This window comes from Pteropus medius, unplaced genomic scaffold (genome assembly GCF_902729225.1).
Source record: "Pteropus medius unplaced genomic scaffold, Ma_sr-lr_union100, whole genome shotgun sequence".
NCBI classification, from domain to species: Eukaryota; Metazoa; Chordata; class Mammalia; order Chiroptera; family Pteropodidae; genus Pteropus; species Pteropus medius.
The window spans coordinates 7,451,589-7,464,683 of NW_024356249.1; the positions used below are offsets into that span (position 1 = coordinate 7,451,589).

Here is a 13,095-nt window from a genome sequence, read left to right on the forward strand (position 1 = left end):
AAGAGGGGCCGGCACCAGGGTGCAAACACCATTAGAGGAGCCTGAGCACTTCCTTAAATGCTGCATCCTGGTGTCTGCCTTGTCTCGCCCTAGTCTCAGTGTGCCTAGACAGACATTTGGCCCGGCGAGCCCTCGGCTCCGCTGGAGGGCCACGATGCAGCAGCGCTGAGTTATTTTGTTACACATGCCCCTGGACTTCCGAAACGAACCTGCTGTTGTGTGCTTTGTCTAGAGTCTGGGATCCAGGGTTTCTGAGAGGAGCCAGATCAACGTATTAACACAAGCTAATAAGATAACTCCTTGCTGCTTTCTGGGCCATGCAATACTCAGCAGAGAAGCAGAGGCTAAAAGGGCTCCACTCTGTCTCCCGGAAAACCCTTTAACCAGACAACCGAATGTCTGCTGTCTTCCTCATTGGGGCCTGGCTCATCTCCTTCTCACTGAAGCACCCACCTCGTGAGAGCAAAGCTCCGGCCAGGCCCTATCTAGGTGGACCCTGACTGACCTATGTTTGCTGCCCACTTTGTACCTTGTATAGCTGGTCAGCTCACAGCTCATTTGAATGTCTCCCCAGTTTATAACTCTCATTTCTATGAAAACATAACCCCTACAGGAAAGTGTAGGAATTTATGCTGTTGTCAGTCATGTCCACCTAACGGGAAGATTCTGAGATGTTTTGATGGGAGAGACAGGAATGGGTGTGGGGGAAGGGAAAGTCGAAGAAGAGACGTGAAGCAGGAGGCCAGAAGCCCGCTGCTCCTTTAGTGGGTCACCTTGGATTGCCGCCCATGCAAGGAACCACTTCGCTGTGGTGGGGTGCGGGGACAGGACATGTATAAAGTTGGACACATAAGTGTGGGAGTCCCTCAGGCTTCTCTAGGCGGATGGGTCATCGTCCTAGGAGGATCAGGGTGGAGGTTTCAGAGGCAGAGCTGTCCACTTCCCATCCTGGCACATGTCCTCCCTGCCAGCCGGCTGTCTAAACTAGAGCAACATGGAATTTCTTTCCTTGGACTTCAGAAACTGCCCTGATGTTCACATTGTCTGTTTTTGCTGTGGTGTAGAATCCAGGGTTTCCAAGAGGAGAGGAGCCAGGGCAGCCTCTTAATATAAATCAGATTGCCAGGCAAGCTCTAGGGCACTTGGCCATTCGAGCTCTCTCACCTAGGCCTTCCGTCTTTGGGTGCCGTGGGGGTGCCCTGGCGGGTGCCGGGGCAAGGCTCTGATTAGCAATGGGTGCATGCGCCTGTGTTAGCTCTGAACAGCTGCGGGTCCCTCCGACCGACGGTCAGCTCCCACGTCCCCACCTTCCGAAGAGGCTGAGTACGTTTCACGTTTCACTCTGAGTGCGCGCCCTGTGCCCCTGTCACCATGTATGCGCCCCTCTCTGCCCTATATCGCCACCGGCAGGGTCCCTCGGTGCGGACCGAGGGGACAAGGTGAAGTCGGCAAACGTCGCTGCGGGGGATCGCAGGCCAGGTGGGCGGTGGCGGGCGCAAAATGTGGGGGAGGCGCCCTCTGCCCCCTCTGCCGGCCGCTCTTGGTCCGTCTAGATGTCAGCCGCGAGCTCCCAGCCAGCCAGAGCGAGCCAGAGAGGGAGCGGCGGCGGCGGGCGGCGGGCGGCGGGCGGCGGGGAGGCGAGGAGGCGAGGCGAGGGAGGGAGGGAGGCAGGGAAGCAGGGAGGGCGGGAGGGAGGAGAGGAGGACCCAGAGAGCGCCAGGCAGCTGGAGTTTTTGCAGCGCTTGGCCGGGCTTCAATGCACAGCAGCAGCGAGCCGCGGCGGCAGCAGGCAGCCCCGGAGCTCCGGCGGCGGCTGAGCCAGAGGCGGCCCCGCTCCCTGCCCCCTGCAAACTTTGCGAGTAGCCCGCCCGGGGGGCCGGGGGCGCGCCCAGGAGGCCCGGCTCGGCCCGCGGCCGCGCTCTCCGCCGCCGCAGCGTCAGCCAGCGCCGCCACCACCGCCGCAGCCCCGCGCCTCCCCCGGGAGCAGCCGGAGGCTCCTGCGGCCCCCCAGCTTCGGCCCCTCAGCACTGCCCGGCCAGTCCTCCGGCAGGGGCGGGGGCAGCCGCGGCGCGGCTGGCGGCCGGCTGCTGGGGGTCTGCCGCTGCTGCCCCGGGAGGCGCGCAGAGGCGCCGAGAGCGCTCCCCGGCGAGTCCCCCGCGCACTTGCTGCGCCCGGGCAGCGGCCAGACCCGGCGAGCATGGGCGGCGCGGAGTGACGCCGCCGTGCCCGCTTGGCATCAAGGACACTGAGCCCGCGGGGGTGGGGACGAAGGGGGGCAGCCCGCGTCGCCACCGCAGCCCCCCGAGAGCCGCCGCCGCTGCTCGGGCTCCGGGGCTGGGTGGAGGAAAGCGGGGCTTGGAACCGGTTCCCATTTTCCGACCTTTTTGTTGGACATTCCGCCCACCTTGGACGCTGCAAGAGGAGCTGTCAAGCCCCGCAGGCTCTGATTTCGCCCTCCGTTTTCCTTGCTCCCTCCCGGGTTCCCTGTGCCTCGGTGGAGTGTTTGCGTTCGGGGCTGGGGCTGGAGCTGGAGGAGGCAGCCACACGCGCGCACACGCACACGTTCAGAAGAGGGCGAGAGGCAGCGGCACCCGCACCATCTGCAGTGTCAATGCGGCGCTCCCGCTGAACGAGGCAAAAGCGGCGCTTGCAGGTAAGGAGCCGGCCGGGCAGGCGGCGGGGGCGGCGCGGTCGGGGATACCCGGCTTGGTCCGGGAGTCCTCGGCTGCCCTGGAGCCAGCCCGCTGCACGCACGCACACGCACAGATACACACAGGCACACACCGCACACAGGCACCTGCCCACGTCGCACCTGGACACCGCGTAGGTGCTGCGCGGCCAGGGCAGGTATTTCCTGCCTTCTTTTTCTGACGCTCCTGGTCTCAGACTTCCTTACCTGGGACTTTCAGAGGCGGGGAGGGGGGTTCTGTGTCTGACTGCTTCTCTCTGCCGCCCGGGTAGGTTGAGGGAGTGATTTTTTTTCAGGTCCCAGCCTCTTGCATCCCTAGCTGGTTTTTAAAACTAGAGAAGTAATGGGAGGTCTTGGGAGACCCGCCCAGTCTAATCTCTGTTCCGTGGCCTTTGGATACCATGAGATTTTAATGGCAGCCCCATCGACAGATATTCAGACAGATATTTGGAGAGCGTGGTGGCCCGGCGCGCGGGGAGGAGGCCACATAGGCGGATGGGGCTGCAGTTCTGTAGGGCGGTGCATAAGGAACAGACACTGCGTTTCCCCAGTAAGAGGCAGCACAATCGCTTTTCTGAAGCGTGGCACTGCTTCCCCGCGAGTGTGCGAGTGTGCGGGATTTCAGGCAGGCAGGGGTTTAAGTATCGCTTCAGGTGGGTGTGTTGCTTGTCAAGGGAGGGTATGGGGGTCAGATCCTCCATAAAAGGTGTGACCTACTCACATCGCCAGTCTCTGGGCAACAGCAAGGCGACAGGGCTTATAGACACAGGTCTCGTCTCGGGTCTCCCTTCCACCTCCCTATCCGTCCTCTGCACTGTGCTGGAAAGCATCACCTATGCCTCCCGCTAACACCTGTCACATGCCTTTCCAGGGTATGTGTCTGAGAAAAAGAACTAGAAGGGGTGATCCGCGAGGGTGTAGTGCAGGAAGGGAAAGGCATCCCCTCTCTCATGACCACCTCAGCAGCGCCCACCCTACAAGGAGGCAAGGCATGCCTGGATCTGCCAGCGTCCGCAGAACCAGGCTGCTCCTGGGAGTGTAGAATCACTCTCCAGAAGACTGTGGTTCGAGGTCCTATTTCCTGGAAGCTTTCCCCTTCTTACCTTTTCTCCCTGGCTGGAGTTTCACAGGCTGCTGATTTTCAAACTTTTTCTGTAGGAGGGAGGAGGTAGTTGGGGCTCCAAAAGGGCTTCTCCACAGTTCCCATTTGGGGATCAAAGCGCAATTTATTCAGGGCCCAGTTGTTGTAGGAAGAAGAACGTGAGACCCAAATAATGAAACATTATTTCGGAGTCGAATATAAATATAGCAAAGTCCCACGTTTCTATAGCTGCCCCTTGTTGGTCAACCTGGAAGGATCGTACCCTTTATGCAAGATCATGTATTCGGAATGTCCTACAAACCCAACAATGGGAAAAATATGTTGGGAGTCTTCCAGAGCATTAGGGGGAAGGAGTCAACATTCTTTCGAACAAGAGGGCCTCAGTGCTGGTCACAGGATTTGGTTGGTTCTGTAAATCCTAAAGATGGGTGCTGAAATTAAGGGCTCTCTCTGCACCCCTATCTTTGCTCTTTTCAAACTTCAGCTCCTGTGAAGCTCTTCACCGAGGCTGGGGAGGAGAGGAGCAGACGCCCCGCTAGGGAGATTATATTCTGGTTGTGTGCTGTGTGCTCTGCCCTTTGATTGATTGAAAAGGGTAGAAGGAATAAAGCAAAGCTGTCACAATGGGGAGAACCCAGTAGGGGGAAGAAGCATCATTATCTTTTTAAGAATGGTGGGGCTGTGTACACACACCGAGATATGTGTTCTCAAAGTGCCTAGCTATACATATGTGGTCAGCTCGTCTAACTGTGTGTGGCAATGGGACCCACCTCTGTCTTCCGGGCTGTGGAAGAGCTGGGACATTTCCACACACATGCCCCTTGAGAGCGTGGACAGGGAGGTCCCACGTACGCTAGAGCAGCACATGGCTTTCAACAGAAACAGTGAACGCCCGCCACAGTGAGTGGCTCCCAGGTAAACATTGCCTCACGGGAGCTGGAAGGGGCGAAAAGATGCGGTGTGGAGCTCCCTGAAATGTCCGTGCACCTTCTGCAGAGACTCTACCCTTTTCTTCTACCTTCTCTACCCGTTTTCCTTTCTCATATATTTGCAGCCTCAGGATCTGTCATTTTAATGCAAAACCAGCAGTCTTTATGCTGGGTATAAGCTAAAGATTTTTAAACACGGGTTCCAAAATTCCTCACACTTTCTGTACTTAGTGTTTGGTACCAGTTTGGATTCTAGGACAAAGCAGGCATTAATTAACATCTGTGCAAAACTGGGGGTGCATCATCTAATTTGTTCCTGGCTCTCTAGCCCAGCCCTGGAGCGTGTCACGTTGCCGCTCTCCCTCTCTAACCACTCCTCTGTGGTCTTCCTTTTAAGTTCCCTGGGGTCTTCTCACTCGGAAAGGAGTTGCACTAGAAAAACCCCAACCGTGAAAAATGCTTCCTTTCGCAAACCCTTGCTGCTGCTGGGCTGTGCTCTAGGCGGCTCTGCTGTGAGCGTGAGGCGTAGGTTGCCCACGAACTGTTCTGTCTTGCCCAATCCGGTCCTCACTCTCGGGCTGGCCTCTGTCCTCCCAGGACTTCATCCTGGATGCCCACCGACACTCGGCAAACATTTCCGGAGGAATCCGAGGCCGCCAACTCGTTTCCTTTCTCCTTCTCTGCACCTCTCCATTGCCTGCTGCCGCTGCTCCCTGCAGACAGGGAAGTCAGCATGGCAGATTCTGCCTACACTTGGCCCCCTGATCCTTTTAATCACAATGAGGGCTGCTGGGAATTAAGTGGGGGCTTTCTAGGGAGGCAGCAGTTCTGAAGTCGGGAGAGAGCTAAGGGGGCGGGGTGATGAACCGTCCTTAGCTTCTAGTTATCTCCAGGCTTTGATGCAAAGAAATTGCAGCCAATCTCTCTCCTCCTAGCCAGTTAGGAGGTATTTTTTAGCCACTTCTCCCCATCCTTACCCAGAGACGGCAACACACAGATAATGCCGCCCCGGAGACCTGTGGGAGAGGCTCTGTGACGGGCGGTGGTGGGGCGGCAGCCGCACAGGAAACTGCCAGTGATTCAGGCTGCGATTTGTCTGTGCAACAGATGTGCCATTAATTTTGGGGATCTAGTTTTCTTATTTGCGTCCAGTACTACTCGATGTGAAACTGGTTCAGGACCTCGGGCAGTTGAACAAGGTCTCATGTCCCTCCCTTGACACCCCCCTTCCCTCTTTCCCACGCCCCCTTCCTTCCTCCTCCCGACCGCTTGCTAATCCACCTCTCGGCTTTGTGAGCACATCCGCCAGCCCATTCGCCCTCAAATTTGTGGCACTCCGAGAAATCAATATAACATGAATTTAACGACAGCTGGATGATTAAGTGTTATTTATATTTAAGAGCGGCATTTTAAAAAGACATCGTGCTAATAAATCACACGGCTGTTTGGGAGATGAACATGATTAGGGTAATTGCCCTATAGGCTCTGTTGAGCAGTGCTTGGTCCACACAGAGACCCACAGACACCACCTCTTTAGAAGCTGCGAGCCCCGCTGATCCCTACCTGGGGTTCCCACCTGGTCCCCTTCCATCCTGGGGGCTTACTCCCTCTGCCTTCTCCCCTCCTCGCCGCCCAGGCTGCAGCCCTTCAGTGGTGGCAGGAAGGCAGAGTCAGCAGGGAGACTGAAGGGGGCTCTGCTGCTAAGTGGTAAGAGATGCATCTTAAAAGCGAAGGCAGGCAGGGGGTCCTAATTCCCAGAGCAGAGGCCTGGTTCTAGGAGGAGGCCACTTCCCTGCTTGGTCTGAAGCAGCTTCGGAAGAAAAGCTGCCTAAGTTCCAGGGTGAGTCTGTGTGAGCCCCCGACCCCTGTCCCGTGATCATGTGACATCAGCCTCCCCAAGGAAGAGGCTGTGTGGACATTAAGATTTGTTCTTGTGAAAGCAGCAGAATGGAAAAGAATAATAATTGATGATGATGATGGTAGTGGCTAATATTTATGGAGCACTTGGGTAGGGACTTTGTCCAAGATCTCTCAGCTGGTGGGTGATGGAGCCAAGTCTCACCCCTAAACAAACAAACTGACCCCCTCCTTATCACCGTGCTATTTGCCTCCTTAAAATATCTGTGCAGAGTATGTTGCCACCCCCTTTGGAGATTTGGAGGAGAGTGTGCCCTGGGAAGTTTAGAGTACCTGGTTTCTCCCTGGGACTACCTCTGTGACCCCAGGCGATTCTATTTATTCTTTGAGCCTCGATTTCCCCATTTGTCAAAGGGGGCTGAGTCTTATCCTCACTGTTGATGGGTTGTGAAATTGCGCAGATCATTCTAGCAGAGTGCCGTTTCAGAGGATGACTCTTGCCTCATTTGGCAAATGACTCTGCCCATTCTCTCTGGGAAAAACTAAGGAGGAGTGAGTAAGTGAGTGAGTGAGCGAGCGAGCGAGTAAGTGAGCAAGTGAGTCCTGACCCCTGCTTTCGATTCTGTGAGGCTGAGTCTTGTGCTGATAGGAATCTAGTTCTCCCTAGTGACGGCTTTTGAATTTGCTGGCATTATGAAAACAACACTCTCATTTAATCCTTCAACTCACCCTGTAAGATGAGGATTATTCCATTCTGATGGTGTAGGAACTAAGCATGGCTCCAGGATGCTACATGGTGGATGGTCGTTCCACTCTTAGAGAAGGATGCGCACAGTAGGTGCTCAGTTATGTTTATTTGTTCATTCTTAGCTCTCAGGTTCCAGATTTTGGAAGCCAGAGGCAGGGAAGGAATATTTGCTTGTGGATGTCATACCATGCTGGGTCTATATGATAGAGCAGAGGTTCCTTGGAAGTTGGTGCAAATGGGCTGTGTGCGGGGGAAGTCATCCTGCAGCAGTTAGCATAAGCGTAGCACTTGTTAGGAATTATTCCGAATCCTGAGAGGTGTGGACGGTGAGGCCCAGGTGGACTGTGGACCGTGTTGGGTGTCACCCCATCTCAAAGCCAGATTTCAGCTGTCTGAATCTGTCTCTCCAGCCCGAACATTTTAGGGAACAGCCACAGGTCATCCTCTTGTGGTTAGATGTTTGTTTGTTTGTTTTCTACAAAAGACAAACTTTTATAGTGTACATTATTGATTTGGCTTTTCTTCTTCACTGAATTGAGTGAAGGTTCTTCCAGACTTGAGGTGGCTAGAAGGGGCACACTTGGAATCCCAACATCTGCCCTTGGGGGCAGCAGGAGGAGGGGCTGACTCAGCCGGATGCGGAGTCCTGCTCAGATCTACGCCCACAGGTGCATGAGAGACCTTCAGCATCCTCACTTTGCTGGCTAAGCTTGGCCGAACTCCTCGCTCTCCATGGTGCCTTCTCCACGAACCAGGATTTTCAACAACAGATTGGAATGTTTTGTCACTCTAGCACAAAACAGATCACTAGCTAAGAGGATATCGTCTCTGCAGTCGATGATCTGAACGCAGATGAACTGAATCAATCCACGAGGCCTTACAGGCAAGAATACATTCATTAGGAAGAAGCAGTCGAGGAAGAGGTCATTGGAAAGGAAAACCAGAGCAGCTCGAAGGCCTTCCTGGTCTTCACTCGAGATCTGTTTCACATCTGATGCACTCAGTGCACTTGGCTCATAGGAGCCCAGCTGGATTCCCCTCTTGGCAGTGTACGGTCTAGGACCTGAGGACGAACAAACCATTCCTTGGCTTTAGCCTAGAGGTCAAGAGGAGAGAAAGTAAGCAAAGCAGGGTTGGCCAATTGTTCCTCCTCTTGTGGAGGGAGTAGACGGCGAGAGGAGGGCATGCCAGAGCAGCAGCTATTGGGTTGTGTATTTGGACCAGCGTGAATGGAATGTCAGCTCACCTTTCAGAGATAGAGGGCACTTTTTCCCTCTCCATCTCAGACCTGCTTCTTGAAGGTAAACCTCAAATAGTGCAGAATTTCCCAAAGTATCTTCTGTGAGAGTGAATAGGTATTGCACACACACAAAGTTTCCATGGCCAAATAAGTTTACCCCAAGTGTAAAGTAAAGCTAAAGAGGGTCCTTGTTGCAGGACTTCTCAGAGCCTTTAAACACACTAACATGGATTGTGAAACCTCAAAAGGTAGATATTCTCTGGTGTGGCCATGGGAATCCCCCGAGAAATGTTGGACAGGCTCTTTCATTTGTCTACTCTTGGCTATAAATGAAGGAGTGGGCCCTACAATAAACAATTCAGTGGAACTTTCATGTTATACACACAAAGTACCAGATTCTGGTGATTATATAGTTATGAGGGTTTCAAGCAGATAGTCCACCTCCAGGCTCAGCATTTGCCCCTTGGCCTCTCCAAGGCAGCAGAGAAGTTCTTAGACAGAAACGAAGTCCAGGTAGTTATATATTTTCTCAGATTCCTAGACAATTCTGGTATGTTCTCCTGGTTAAAAAGCACTAATATTACAGGAAAAGCTAGATGTTGGAGACAAATAGATGTAGATAATCTCAGCTCTGTCAGTTACCAGCTAAGGGGTCTTGGGAAAAATCAACTTATGTTTCAGGATTACCATTGATACAATGAAGGGGGCTTGTCTAGGTCAGTGATTAAAATTAATTTTTAAATATGTATGCAGGCAGAACTCTTTATTACAATGAAATTTCATGTGGAACTCTAATAGATAGGACTATTCTCATCAAAACCATGGTGTGTGTGTGTGGGGGGGGAAAGGGCGGGGGCTGGAGCCTTGCACCCCTGGGCCTGGGTTCCTTAGAAAGCAGAGCCTGAGGCAAAAGCTGATGTGGTGACGCTTCGTCAAGGGTGGAATGCCAGGGCAACAAGAGAGAAGGAAAAAGGGAGGAGAGGTAGGGAAGGAAGAGAAATAAAGAATGTATCCCGGAGCTGTCCATTGCTTCCCAGGAAAACACAGCTCGTGGCTCGGTTGCTAAGGCTGTATCTAGCTGAGAGTGTGTTATCGGAAGAGCCTGGAGTGCAGGCACAGCCAGCATCCATCAGCTGGATCCTTCCTGTGTGCTGCAGCTCCCTGGGTACCATTCACCCCATGAGGTGGGGACACCCCCTCCCTCTGGGGTTGTGATGTTACGTCAAACTAGAGCCTCTGTGCTCAGGCCCATGGGCTGGGGCTTAAGTGGTGCCCCCACAAAGAGCCTGATGGTGCTATAGCCTCCGGGTCCATTCTTTGCCCGCAAGGAAGAAAGGCTTCAAGGACTTTAGGACCAGAGGAATAGTGTGAGCTGCCCCTGGGACCACTGTGGCAGGGAGTAGGGAGCAAGTGGCTGAAGCCCAGAGTCAGGGCTGGGGGTGATGTGTCAGGTGGGGCCAGGCAAATCTGGGTGATTTCAGGATTATCATTGATAAAATGAGGGGGGAGTTGGTCTAGGTCAGTGATTTAAAAAGTTGGGGGTCTGGGGTAATGGATTCCACATAAAGATTCCATATATGGTTCTTTAGAGCAGAGTCAGATAGAGAACCAGGGCAGGCTCCTCCCATAAAGCATCACTCAGCCTCCAAATTTATGACTCTATGGCCACAATAAGCAACCACACTATGGGTTACCCAGTTGACACTCCTGATAGAAATCACATTAAGATTGGGTTCCAGTGAGGTTTCAAGAGGTTTTCCTAACTTTTAGCTCTTATCAACCAAAGGAGTGCCTGCCACATGTTGGTATGTATCTCGGGTGCTTCTGTTTGTGATGGCTGAGCGGGGCAGATACAAATGACCTCAGCCTCTCTCCTTGTTTTAAAAACTATTACAAGCATTGAAATATAAAACATTTCTGCATAAAATATTTTCTATAAGTAATTACCTCTTGCCAGCTCCCCAAGGAAGCCCCCCACCCCCACTTTTTTTTTTTTTACAACTCTTGTTCTCTGAAGCCCCTCTAGGATCAGGCGGGCAAAGGACAAACGGTTGCCCTGTGTTTATGCCCTTTTTCCCCACTCTCTTCACCATTAGATATGACCCCGTCTTCTTCCTCTAAACGCACTTGCCCTTAGCTGCTGATTGATGTAAGTGACTCCCTGATTGGAGACATGTGTCTGCGTTAGCATGTCTGTCTGAGATTTCCGGATCCCTGAGGGTCAGGACCAGCCCCCGCTTGAAGCAGTCTCTTGTGTAATCAGGAACTTAATTCATACTTTTAAATAACGGTAAAGAAACTGCTGCTGGCAGTAGCGATGATAACAACAGTATGGAAATGATTTCTTTCTTTATGTTTGTGGATGAGGGGCACCTTTTCTTACTTCTCTTATATACTCAGTACCTAACCTAGGGCCTATCATACTGGAAGCAATCAATAAATATTTGCTGAGTAAATAGAATGAACGAATGGAGCAGGAGAAGCTGACGACGAATGGCCTATAAAGGACAAAACTCGGGAAGTGTGAACCAGCTGCAATGGCAGGTGCCTGCTCTCTGGCAGGGTTTGAACCACATCAGTGCAGGTGGCTATTTCAGAGGATTAAGAGGAACCAAGACGGAGAGCAGGCTGAGCCTGTTGATCACACTAGAGTGTCCTGGGTGATGGTGCTTTGGGGGCAGGTAAGGTGCAGTGGCCTATTCACACTGATGCAGTTGGAATTGTTTACTTGCGTTCCACATAAAACTAAAACTCAGTGGAGGTGGGGGCGGATAAGCAAACCGCGTTCCCCAGAGCATTCCAAAGACGAGTTTCTCCATGGCATAAGCTAGTAAACCTTACGAGCACCTTATGCTGTGTCCTCTTAGAGATTCGAGATGCCCATGAAAGGCTTAAGATTACTGCTAGAGGAAAACCAGTTTGTTTATTCTTAGCCAACCCCTTTTTCAGCTTATTTGGCACTGGGATCCCTTTGTGTGGGTGTATTTAAACCTGGAACGAGTAGTCAAGAGAAAGCATTTTGGGAGATGCTGGCCTTCAACTGGAAGCTTTCAGGTTTGAGTTATTTTAGAGGAGAGAAAAGAGAACAAATCTACTATACAGTTAAAATGGGAACTTGAGAAGTCCTGCTTCCCGAGGAGCTGGCTTCCTCTTGTTTTTGTCATTTGCTTTCGAGAATCTCAGAAATGGCTGTGAATTGCAGTGAGACTTTGGTGACTGTAGTGCCTTCAGATGTAGATTTTCTAAAGGGATCATTTTAAGGAGTGTGATTGCAGCTTTGACAGGTTTGTGGAAATGTTTCCAAAAAGTAGCACTTTTCGGTTGCACATAATAGATCAAGATGGATATTTGCAAAATATGTGAGTAATGACATTCACCTCAATATATTTTTTCAGCTACACTTATGGAATAAGAGCCTTCAGTATGGCTGGCCAAGATAAATGTTCTGAATTAACTAAGAAGGTTGAGTTATTAAGACACAGCTCCCTAAATTTTGGATGGCTGAAACAAATTTTCTCTTGGGAAAGAGACTTTGCTACCCTGGAGAGGCCGAAGGTGCCTCTCCGTGGTTACCCACCATTGGGTGGTGACCTGGAGAGCAAAGTTAGGAAATGTCCCATGGGATGCATTTCACCACCCAGTAGTCTCACCTTATACGGGAAATGATGTGTATGAGAGTTTGGGTGGGGGGGGGTATCACCCCAGCGATATTTGGGTTTGGATCACTTGGGGACCTTGGCTGATAACCCATGTGTCCAATTACAGGGCCGTGGCCATGCTCTGCCCAAGTGCCATGCTCCTTTCCAAAGTGAATAACAGTCGCTAACACACACTTACTAACAAAACTCCCCTGGCACCCATTCGTAAAGCCCTGCACTGATGATTCCATCAGCATTAAACTGTTTGGTGACTGAGTTTAGAATTATAGGAATCGTAGAAATGAATTAGCAGTAAATCAAGTCCCAGATGAGTTCGAACCCAACTGCAGTGAATTTTAAATTAAAAATATCTTGCTATGATGAAGCAGTTGTAAGTCAAGCACTGGAGCTCTGTCACTCTTGACTTTGGAGACGCGTAGCAGTCACCCTTTGAAAGGAAAACTCTGACAACAGCTAGTATTGATTCCCAGGCATGCTGGGAAAGTGCCACTTCGTTTCTTCTTCATAAACTGTTGGATTTTTTTTTTTTTAAAGGAATCCTATTTGTAGAGCTCTAGGAACAGGGCAGGTGGGAGTTGGCTCAGGCCCAGGGAGCACCATTCATGGCATCCTCTTCCGTCCTCCTCAGGAGGAGCCATGCGAAGGGGCATTTGGGTCTGCGGGTGTTGCGTGGTCTATTTTCCCCTGTCGGACCATATCTGATTCTTCTTTCTGGGGGATCTGTACAGAAAAACAACAAAGAGAACACTTCAAGGAGGCTGCAAGACTGTCATGTTGCAGTGACAATTGCAGTGTAATAGGAAATCATTTATGTAAGTTACGGTGCCCTCTGAATGGAGCTTGTCGGAAATGTGGCTACAGCTTCTCCAGG

General features: G+C 51.9%; 1 protein-coding gene across 7 annotated transcripts in view; it reads left to right on the forward strand.

Moving 5' to 3' along the window:
- Positions 1–2,131: 2,131 nt before the first annotated feature.
- The window catches only part of PLXNA4 (plexin A4), a 418,364-nt gene continuing 407,400 nt past the window's right edge, over positions 2,132–13,095 (forward strand). For all 7 annotated transcript variants that reach the window (XM_039861051.1, XM_039861052.1, XM_039861057.1 and 4 more), the window contains exon 1: positions 2,132–2,653. The gene's annotated coding sequence lies outside the window, so the exon portion shown is untranslated. The remainder of the gene's footprint in view (positions 2,654–13,095) is intronic.